The sequence below is a fragment of the Toxorhynchites rutilus genome, chromosome 1 (genome assembly GCF_029784135.1).
Source record: "Toxorhynchites rutilus septentrionalis strain SRP chromosome 1, ASM2978413v1, whole genome shotgun sequence".
NCBI lineage: Eukaryota > Metazoa > Arthropoda > Insecta > Diptera > Culicidae > Toxorhynchites > Toxorhynchites rutilus.
This window is the reverse complement of record NC_073744.1, coordinates 85,465,688-85,477,875: the sequence shown is the minus strand read 5'-3', so window position 1 is coordinate 85,477,875 and position 12,188 is coordinate 85,465,688. Positions and strand designations below refer to the sequence as shown.

Genomic DNA, 12,188 nt, shown 5'->3' with positions numbered 1-12,188 from the left:
TTATCAGACAATCACGGTCCCCATACAACTCACCAATATGGATAGTACCCAAAAAAAATAGACGCATCTGGAGAAAAAAAGTATAGAATGGTAATAGACTATCGACGACTCAACGCAAAAACAATCAGTGACACTTACCCAATTCCAGAGACATCTGTAGTCCTTGCAAACTTAGGTGCAAACAAGTATTTTACAACTTTGGATTTAGCATCCGGATTTCATCAAATCCGAATGGCTAAAAAAGACATTGAAAAAACAGCCTTTTCTGTTAATAATGGTAAATACGAATTCGTTCGTATGCCATTTGGTTTAAAAAACGCTCCCAGAATATTCCAAAGAGTAATGGATGACGTTTTACGTGAACACATTGGTAAAATTTGTTATGTCTACATAGATGACATAATAATCTTCGGTAAGACTTTTGACGAACACCTAAAAAACATTAAGACAATCTTCGAAACATTACGAAAAGCAAACTTCAAAATACAACCAGACAAATCCGAATTTTTGAAAACTGAGGTTGAATTTCTTGGATTCATTGTCTCAGAAAATGGACTTAGACCAAATATGAAAAAGGTCGAATGTATTCAAAAATACCCAGAACCAACAAATTTGAAGGAATTACGAGCATTCCTAGGACTATCAGGATACTACAGGCGTTTTGTCAAAAACTACGCAACACTTGCTAAACCGTTGACAAAACTTTTAAGAGGGGAAGATGGCCATCGCCAAATTCCTAAAACTCAGTCAAAAAACTTTTCGATCAAATTAGACGAAGAAGCGCGACAATCTTTCAAAACTCTCAAAGAAATTCTATCTTCGGAAGACGTACTCACATTCCCAGACTTTGAAAAATCATTCATACTCACGACCGATGCATCAGATAAAGCAATTGGTGCAGTATTATCACAACAATTTCCAGAAGGAGAAAGACCCATTACTTTCATTTCCAGAACTCTTTCAAGAACCGAGGAAAATTATGCGACTAACGAAAAAGAAATGTTGGCAGTTGTTTGGTCCCTTAACACATTAAGAAATTTCATTTATGGAACAAAAATCAAAATTTATACTGACCATATGCCACTAACTTTTACGTTATCCCCAAAAAATAGTAATGCAAAGCTAAAACGTTGGAAAGCATATCTGGAAGAGCATGATTATGAGTTACACTATAAACCAGGAAAATCCAACATTGTAGCTGATGCATTATCTCGAATCCAAATTAATTCATTAACCGCTACACAGCATTCCTCTGATAATGATGACAACTCCTATATCCCATCTACAGAAACACCTATTAACGTATTCAGAAATCAATTAATTTTCAAAATCAATCCAAGATCTAGTTACGAAATGAATATTCCATTCGAAAAATTCAAGAGACATATATTTTGTGAACCACGTTTTACAGTAGAATTTTTAAAAGACAAATTAAAAAGATTTTTAATACCAGGAATAATAAATGGAATTCTAACAGATGAACCAATAATGGCAACAATACAAGAAATATACAAAGAAAATTTCAATTCACAAATTGTAAAGGCACGATATTCACAAACACAGGTTACAGATATAAATGAAGAAGAACAACAATTAGAAGAAATAAAAAATGTCCATAATTTCGCTCACAGAAACGCAAAAGAAAACGTACTACAATTAATAAAGCACTTCTATTTTCCAAAAATGAATAAATTAACTCAAGACTATGTAAAAACATGTGAAATTTGTAAAACTGAAAAATATGATAGAAATCCACAAAAGTATATCCCAGTTAAAACTCCAATTCCAAATTATCCAGCAGAAATTATACATATAGATATTTTCGTTTACAATCAAAATGCATTATTTATATCATCCATTGACAAATTTTCCAAATTTCTAAAAATTAGACCAATCAAATCAAAATCTATTGCACATATCAAAGATGTATTAATGCAATTAATATACGATTGGGATGTACCCGCACAAATTGTAATGGATAATGAAAGCGCTTTTGTATCAAATGTAATGGAACAACAGATTAAAGGATTAGGAATAGAAATATTTAAAACACCAGTACACAGATCTGAAACAAATGGACAAATAGAAAGATGCCATTCAACAATAAGAGAAATAGCTAGGTGTATAAAAGCACTAAATCCAGAAATAACTATAAACGAATTAATACAACAGGCAGCCCATAAATATAACAATTCGGTTCATTCAGTCACAAATGATACTCCACATAATATATACCAGGGAAGAAATATAAATAATTTGCCATTAGAAGAATTTAACAAACAAAGAGAAAAATTACACGAAAGAATAATCAAACTTTATAAAGAAAAAGAAGAAAAATTACCACAGAACACATATCCAAGTTATACACCAGATACATATGCTTACGAAAAATCAAATAATATATCTAAACGAAAAAGTAGGTACAAAATAATCAAAATCAAAGAAGACCATAACACACATGTAATAGACATATATGGAAGGAAAATTCACAAAGCAAATTTAAGAAAACCCTAATTGTAAATTCTTTTCCATCTTTTCAGACTCGCCATCTGCGTGTCTATTGTTAAACTGATACTGCAAGTACATGACCTCACAAACAACCCACTAGCAATTATACCGTTAGGAGAAGCTAAAATCAAGATAGGTTACATCAGGCTAATACACCCAATCAGTTTACTAGAAATAGAAAATACAATAGCAGGCATAAACAGAGAAATTCAGAATCACCCTTATCCAAACACATTGTATGAATTGATTCAGATAAAAAATTATAAATTGTATGAAACATATTTAAAATTAAGACCCAAAACAAGAAGGACCAAAAGATGGAACACGATCGGAACCATATGGAAATGGATAGCTGGAAGCCCCGACGCAGAGGATCTACGAATAATCAACAGCTCGATGAACGCCCTAATACTCCAGAACAACAAACAGGTGATGATTAATGAAGCCATCAGTAAACGCATCCAAGAGATAACAGACGTCGCTAACCAAATATTAACCATCGAAAGCGAAAGACTCAAAAACCACTCCATGGAAATAAATCAGCTAGTACTCCTGTCAAACCTCGATTCACTACAAAATCAAGTTGAAACATTAGAAGAAGCCATACTCATGGCAAAACATGGCATTCCTAGCAGCAGAATATTATCGATGAGAGATTTTCAAACAATTAACACTTTTCTGGACAATCACAATATTTATGTCGCATCATATGAAGAATTACTTTCAATGTCAACACCTCAAGTTACCTTGAACAACACACATATAGTATACATGTTGAAAGTGCCCCAAGTATCAACAAATACGTATGAGTACAACTATATTGATTCCACTATCAAAAATAGCAAACGCATTTGGATAAAACAAAATTACCTTTTGCGAAATCAAACTCATATTTACGAATTAGAAAAACCATGCGAAAATCCAGAAAATCTATATCTCTGTGAAAGCTATTTTCTTAAACCGACATCAGAATGTATTCACAAACTAATCCAAGGCAAGCATTCAAATTGTACTTTCGAAAAAGTCTACTCCACAGGATTAGTAAAAAGAATCAGCGAAGCAGTTATTCTCATCAATGACGCTAAGGTTGAAGTGACCTCCAATTGCAGCAATTCAACACAAGTACTCGAAGGAAGTTTTTTATTACAATTTGAAGATTGTAACATCTATGTCAACGGAGAACTTTACGCCAATCTCGATGTCAATATTCCAGGACGACCTTATCATCCCACAACAGGTCTAATTGTTCATGAAGCGCATATCATTGATTCACCTTCAAATGATTATCTTCAAAACTTAACACTCGAGCATAGAGATACATTAGATACTCTAAAACTAAAAAATGAGTCATTACAGTGGTCATTGAATTTATTCAGTTCATTGGGAACTACGACAATAATCCTCATCATAACCGCAATAGCGATATTTTTCTTTCTCTCCAGAAGATCAACCACGAAAATTCAAGTTCAACTTCCAGAAGAATCGACACAAAACATCGCATTGAATGAGCTAAAGTCAGCAGAACCAACGATCGAATTATCGGACGAGCGGAAGAAAGAAATCGAGAATTTTATTAATATGCCATCACCATTCCGGACCGTTAATCAACTTTGAGGACAAAGCGATAAAGAGGGGAAGAGTTAACACCGAGATGACTTCATTATCGCGCAGCGTCAGCATAGCCACCCATAAACATCATCCCAGACAAAGTGCAGAAGATCATAAATTAGCCACCCAGCGGACAGGCGGGCGATCGAGACATAAACATAAACATTGACCAGACGAATTATCGAGAACGGAACTTTCCCAGGAAATCGATAGCATGATTTCATCATGCTATTTCACAACAACGCATCACCAGATCAATATAAATAGAGCAGGGCCACGATTGTAAAGTCAGTCTTAAATTAGTTTAGTCTTAAATTAGTCTCAGTTTAGTCTTAATCTTAGTTTTAAGTAAAAGTAGAGCATAGCTCTAAAATAAATAATTTTTTTTTCTTTAAGTTCTAAGAAAGAAAATTAACTGAAGCTCTAGAAATCTCCAGCAGCTTCTATCGAAACATTCTATTAAATTCCCATCAGCTTTCACAAAAAAACACTTGGAAATTTCAACCAAGTTTGTTCAACAATTTCGGAAGGATTTTTATGTAAATACTACAAGTAATCTACAATAAATTTTCTGGAGCAAGCTAATGAAATTTTGAAGCTGCTACCTGTACATAACCTGTAGTAGAACCTGTTGAAGATTGTGTTATGCTTCATAACAACACGCTTCAAAGTGCTCAGAAAGACTAACAATGCTGACAAAACACAACATAAGATAAGAATAATTCCACGCACCATAAGGTTCGTTTGACGACTGCAATGCCTTCGGAACATTTGTGCCAACAGAAACCAGACAAAATTTTCCTGACGCTACCTTTTATCTTGATAGGAAGTGCATACCTCATATTTCAGTACATACTAATTTGAGCTGTGTTGTGACTCGAATAAACTAAACTGTCGAAAGTCCATTCCAACGTTATGCTGTTTTTCATCTTCAAAATGAACCTATTATTCATCCAACCACTCCAAAATATTTAAACCAAAATCCAATCAAATGCGAAAAGATTCCGATTGCATATTTCAGAAACTTCTGAAATCTCTCTATCGCATCTAACATTTGTGTGCACCCGTGGCCGAGTGGTTAGCGTCTCACATTATCATGCCGGGTGTTCGGGTTCGATTCCCGTTCTGGCCGGGGGATTTTTTGCAAAGAAATTTCCTGCGACTTGCACTGTGGTCACGCGTATTCTAAAGCTTACTCGGAATACATTCAAGGCGTGTTATTTGGCTTAAGAAATCTGAACTAAGTATTAATAAATGACGCTAATTAATGCATACGTTGAGACGGCAAAAGTTCCACAGGGAACGTTAACGCCATTCAAGAAGAAGAAGCATGTAACATTTAAATTCCCATCAGCTTCCACAAAAATTTTACTTGACAACTTCAGCCAAGATTGTTCAGCCTTCACGGCAATTACACAGACTTTTCTGCAACTACTACAACAAATCTACAACAACTCCAGTAATCTCTATCTCCATTGGTTTGTGGAGCAAGCTAATACAGTTAAACAATTCCGAGTAGAACTTCTCCACGATTTTTGGAAAAATTAACTGTAGATCCCAGAAAAAACTGCGCAGGTTTATGATACACTTTGAAAACAGAAAGTGGGTTATATCTATGGTATAACCGCAATGGTGACGTAGGACTATCGTTGATTCAGTGATCCTTTGTTTGAAGTTGAATCTGAATCCATTCTGAATGAATGAATAAATGAATATTTAGGGGACTTCGAAAACGAGAGCGTTACGTTGGAGGTACAAGGTTTTATGCATCCAATATTGGATACGAAAATATCCTACTGATGGGGAAGAATAATCTTCAAAAGCTATCCTGTTAATTGCGATTAATTGAAAAATCACAAAACTAAATGTATTTGGTCATAGTGTTATACCAGGGACAGACATACAGCTGTAATTGCGTTGTACGTGTACAGCGTTGTACAGGTACCATCGTACCATGACAGACATACTTTGGTTGTACGTTGTACCGTATGTCAAACTGACAATCAGATATTTTTCCAATTTTCACCACATATTTCAATGAAAAAGGTTTTTATTTAGTGTCTAAACTATCCAACACAACAAAAAAGTTTCCAATCTGAGTTATTAACTTAAAAGAAAGTCAATGAAAAGAACGTTTATCAAGTGATTTGATTCTGCTTGTTCATGCTACCCACCACTAACCGTCTATGGCGTTGCGCACAGTACAACTGTAGCCATGTACAGCGGTACAGGTACAGCGATTGTACCGAGTTGCTTGCATGGTTCTAGCGCTGTACATGGTGACAGACATACAATTTTCGAAGTACAACGCAAGTACAGCTGTATGTCTGTCATAAGTATTACATGGATAGAAAACATTCAAATAAACTCTTTCACATGAATGTATTTTTAAATTCCCAGAGGAACTGGCAGATTATTTTCAGTAACGATTAGATATTTCCACATTTTCCTCGATACTGGAAGCCCACCAGTGGTTTATACTAACTCGATAACCATCTGTTAATAGCACTTGATTGAAACATATTTGGTCACAGTGTTACATGAATAGAAAACATCAAAATAAACTCTTTAACATGAATGTAATTTTAAATTCCCAGAAGAACTGACAGATTATTTTCCGGATCTTTCTCGATGCTGAATGGCATCCAAACGGAAAGAATTCCGTGCGTGTATGTGTGTGTGTAGCGGCTGCTTCGATGGTCACCGTCTCTTCTCCTGAAGGATCGGCTTCTCTGTGCTCCCTCACAGTTTCAAACAAACTGCTTGCGTTTCAGGGCAGATCTCGATCCTTCGCCGTCCAGCATCCTCAGCAACAATGTTGTCTTGTCGATGTCCTCACGAAAAATGAATGCGTCTCACCACCAGAATATCGCTTAAGCATGCTTTTTGTGCGTGATTGAATCGAAAGAAGGCGTGGTTTACGATGGCAATTTGGAAGGCAAACTAGAGGGGAATGAACTCTCTGAGCTCGGAACTTTCGGCGACTGAGCAATAATCGATTGCGGGCGCATACAATATTGGATATGGAAATATCCTACTGATGGGGAAGAATAATCTTCAGAAGCTATCCTGTTAATTGCGATTGATTGAAAAATCACAAAACAAAATGTATTTGGTCATAGTGTTACATGGGTAGAAAACATTCAAATAAACTCTTTCACATGAATGTATTTTTAAATTCCCAGAGGAACTGGCAGATTATTTTCCGGATCTTTCTCGATGCTGAATGGCATCCAAACGGAAAGAATTCCGCGTGTGTATGTGTGTGTGTGTGTGTGTAGCGGCTGCTTCGAGATCTTCTCGGGGAACCGTTAGTGGCATCACTCTCCTCCTGATGGATTCCCTTCTGGCCTACGGTGTACAAACAGGCTCTTGGTGACACCGTTCATTCGCGCTTTCATGATAAACGAAGAGCTTCACCACAACAGCGACAACATGCTCCAATCACTGTTCAATTAGAACTGAGTGGATTTCCGAGCGGCGCTCGCTTATATACCGATTGGTGATTTCAATAGCCTGTTTTGAAAGCAATTTTAAGACTATTGAAACAAGTTTTTGGATCAGAAAGTAACAAGTATAGAACGCGTAGACATTTTTTCTTTCGAATGAAGTGTTTATCATACCATTTCGTTCAGTTGTTTAGGAGCTATTAACGCTCAAAATCTCGGTCTCCGGCGTAACGCTTTCGTTTTCGAAACTTTGATTTTACACCCCGGTATAGAAATGAAAGACGTAGTCCTACGTCAAAAAGAATATTTAACAAAAGTCTCCAAGATACAACAAAGTGAATAGATCACCTTTGGTATAATCTACGTCATATGATGTTAGGTTCACAATATTATGATACACAATCCAACTTACCAGATTGGATTCGGATCTAGCCGTCTGTTGTTCTTCCGAAGTAGCAAAGAACATCATTTGACTGTAGTATTTCCAAGATATTTTAGAACAAGCTGCTTGGCCAGATTTCCTTTTATTTTCCTTTGCGTAGTATGACCGGAACTGAATTCGGAGGTTTGTCCATTTGGCGCTTACTTCTGCTACACAATATTTTCCATCAAAAATATTTTCGGCTATATATTGCCATACAGAATCGCGCATACCACGATTTTTGTATTCTTCGTTTCCAGCGTTCCATATGCAGTCATTCGTCTCTACGGCACAAATGAGTTTGTTTATATTTGCCTCATCCCACACTGCTTCAACCTTCCCTCGCTTCCTTTTATTTTTCATCTGATCTGAAATGTATATAAAAAGCCATAAGTGAGAATTGGACTGTAAAAATACTATATATAATTACGTATATCATTTTGTTCCACTAAGAGCTCCGGTTCGAAAGGAGCGATATATTCAATCGAATCATCGTCGGCGCAGGGGGCCTCCGTAGCCACATTGGTTGCGCGTTCGCTTAGTAAGCGATCGATCGTGAGTTCAAAACTCAGGGCCCCCATTGACCATCTTTGTGTTGTTACAGAATAACTACGTCCACGCAACAATCATCAGCGATGGAGATCGATCCACGGTCGAAATAAGATCGATTCATCCATACAACTGCTCTGCTCTGCAAGAAACATCGGGCTGCTGTTCTATAAATAACTCAACAATGGATCAACGACTGTCTCCGCTGTCCAGTCTTAACTGGATAATGGAAGAACAGATAGAAAACTCTTACGCCTAAATGGCTACTGTGTAAATGTATTCTATTGCAATGGTATAGAAGGGAATACTCTAACGCCGAAAAATGGCAACTGTGTAATGTGCTAATTATAGATATGATAAATATGTGACATGTACACGATTAAAATTCGGCTCTGTTACAGCTAAAATGCTAATGAGCCTAAAATAAACAAAAGGGATAAAAAAAAATCGTCGGCGCCAAAATCCACATCAATTTCTTCCGCCAATCCCGAAATGTCTAATCGTCATAATCTGAAATATAAATTAATCTTAAATAAGCGCTCCGAACTGAACTTTATTTTCGGCTCTCCCACAATCTGTGTTTTCATTTTGCTCTTGGTTGGCATCGAAGTTATAGAAAAATTCTGCCCAATTATGATTCTCCTGTTGCGTAACCAAGGGATTATCTTCCGGGAGTGATTCTTCCATTAGTCGAACAATTACGATGTAAAGCCACAGGAAGAATATTTTTTGAAATCTCTTGTTGAGGTATCTTTTGTTTGCTGTAATTCGTATGCTATGCTCAGAAAACTATCACAGTTAATCAATGCTTCGTTAGAGAGGTCTCCCAGAAGTAGTTTGTTTGATAACTCGTTGCTGTTCATTCCTTGCAGGGAATTCAGATGAAAGAATACGCTTCAAATCGCTGTATAAAGCTTAGCTTCGAATAACTTAGCTCGATACTATTGTCCAACTTTCTCGGTCAAATTTCAGAGCAAAAACTGCTCCAGAGCCGGCGAAGGGAGGCCAAACATTAACAGTTCCAAAAAGTCGGTCAATGTTGATCCTTGGGGCTGACTGTTCGCATACTATGTCAACTTGTTGGTCATACTATTCGAATATACAGCCAAACCGAATGGTCCGAAAAACCACTTTTTCTCAAAAATGACTTTTTAAAAATCATAACTTTTGAATCACAGAACCGATTTTGACGATCGATATATCAAATTAAAGTCAATGAACTTTCATAAAAAAAAAATATTGGAATTGCGAAAAAAATGGATTTTATTTTTTGTAATTAATGATTATATTCGCTTTTTATTTTTTTAATGGCTTTGGACTAGAGGGCGCTATTTTTTTAAATTTTTTTCTTGAAAGTTGAGGAGCTGAGGAATTTGAGGATTAGCATATCTCGATATCAGAAATGCTATTTTTTCGTTTTTGAGATATAATTTTTCAAAGCTAACCATTGTTTCCAAAAAATATTTTTTCTCTCTTTATTCAAAAATGACTATTTGCAAAAATTCAATATAAAATTTGAACTGAACCGATTCAGATGATCGAAATATTAAATTAAAGCCAATAAGCTAACATTCTTTGAAAAAATATCATACTTGAGAGAAGATTGGATTCTAGTCGTACAGGTCTAGTCTAGTCAAACAGAAATTTTGAACAAAGACCTAAAATTAAATTTTCAAAATGATAACTCAAAAACGAAAAAAAGCACCTTTGATATCGATATATGTTAAATAAAAAATCCTCAGCTTTCTATCTTTAACCGAGAAAACTATGAAAAACTAACTCAATCAATAATTACAGAGACAAAAATCCTAATTTTTCTGAAAAGTGATATTTTTTCAAAGAAAACTAACTCATAAGCTCATTATTTGATATGTCGATCATCTGAATCGGTCGAGTAGTTCAAATGTTATGAATTTTTCTAGTGGCAAAAATGAGAAAAAAAATGTTTTTTCGAACCATCGATTAACTTTGAAAAATCATTACTCAAAAATAAAAAAAAAGCATCTGTGAAATCGAGATATGCTAATTTTCAAATTCCTCAACTCCTCAGCTTTTAAGAAAAAATATAAAAAAAATATAGTGCCCTCTAGTCTAAAGCCATGAAAACAATAAAAACAACTACAATCAATAATTACGAAAATAAAATCCTTTATTTTTTGCAAGTTCAATATTTTTTAATAAAAGGCTTCAATTTGATATGTCGATAATCTAAATCGGTTAAGTGGTTCAAAAATTTTAAAATTTTTGAAAAATGTCATTTTTAGGAAAAAGTGAAAAAATATTTAGATTTTTCGCACTGGGCGCCGTAGTTAACAAAATAAAAAATACGGGTCTAATATTTTGTGATAATTAACAAAATTACCACTTTTGACGTAAATCTGAGAACCACTCTATCGGTTTGGCATGGAATGCTGTATAAACAAAACGAAATAAACAGTCAGTCGCTTCAAGAGTCGCTGGAACCGCTGTCCTGTTCCCTTGTCGCTAAGACATTCTTCTGGGCAGCATTCTTGCCTATCTGCTCCGCCCTGCCGATGCTTTCGATGATATTGAACGGTGTTTGGTTGAGATTAAAGTTGTGTCTTAATTGCTTCGCTTGGACCCACTGAGCCTCGGTCACTTCGTCGTCTTCCAGGTAGCGCATCTGAGGCAAATACTAATCACTATCATGCAGTAGTCGTTCTGTTCGAGGGTAGAGTTCCCGTTGAAAAACGACGTCGCGCCGGGATTGCCCAGCAACGACAGATACCGAAGCGACCGACAGCAATCCCGAATTCGGTTTACCCAGTTTTGGACGTTGGCGATATCACAGTTACTTATCCACAGCTGCTCGAGGTTCGGTAGCGACATGAAGGTCTTCTCGTCCGACTGGGGATTCTTATCCAGGATGAGTGTGTTCAGCTGCCAGAAGTAAGAGAGGAAGGAGAGATCTTTCAACAAACTGCTGTTCACCGGCTCCATCCCTCTGCCACTTCCTGTTACATTAACGGGTGTGTTACAGAAGTCACCTTTTGGATACATGCTTCCAAAACAGTCCTCAGCCTCTATAATAGAAATAATAAAATAATATTATATAGATAATAATAAACTTACCTTTCGGCCATTTTGCGAAATGTTTACTAATGTTTACTTTCTGGCATGAATGCCAGATGCACAGATTGATCTGTGTTGCTCATTTTTTTCAATGTGTCTCAAGCCTAAAATTCGTTGATTCATTTCGATGGGGTTGATGAAATAAAAAGAATGACGGAATCAGCTGAACGATTTTAATAGAAAATACATATTACACATATTTTCACGGATTTGAAAATGAATGAATAAAAATTACAATAAAAAGATCTGGCATCCCTCCGGCAGTTTTATTTGCCACTTGCCACTTTGTTTGCCATTCTCCAATTAACAACAGTGCCAAACATCAAAAATACAAAAAAATTTACTGAAATATTTAACGTAGGTCAGTACATGGTTTGACAAATTGATCTAAAAAAGATTAAGCAAACATGTACTAAATATTTGCTCGTTGAGTTTGGTGTCGAATATATTTGACCAGTACACGTTGTTCAAATTTTATCTGTCAAATATTTGGCATTGGACAAACAGTGTATGAGCACCCTTAGACTGGACAGCAGAGACAGTTGATTGATCATTGTTGA

General features: G+C 35.9%; 1 pseudogene; it reads right to left on the bottom strand.

The window, feature by feature from the left end:
- Positions 1-10,981: 10,981 nt before the first annotated feature.
- LOC129761129 (uncharacterized) lies at positions 10,982-11,556 on the bottom strand (annotated as a pseudogene).
- Between the last annotated feature and the right edge of the window lie 632 nt (positions 11,557-12,188).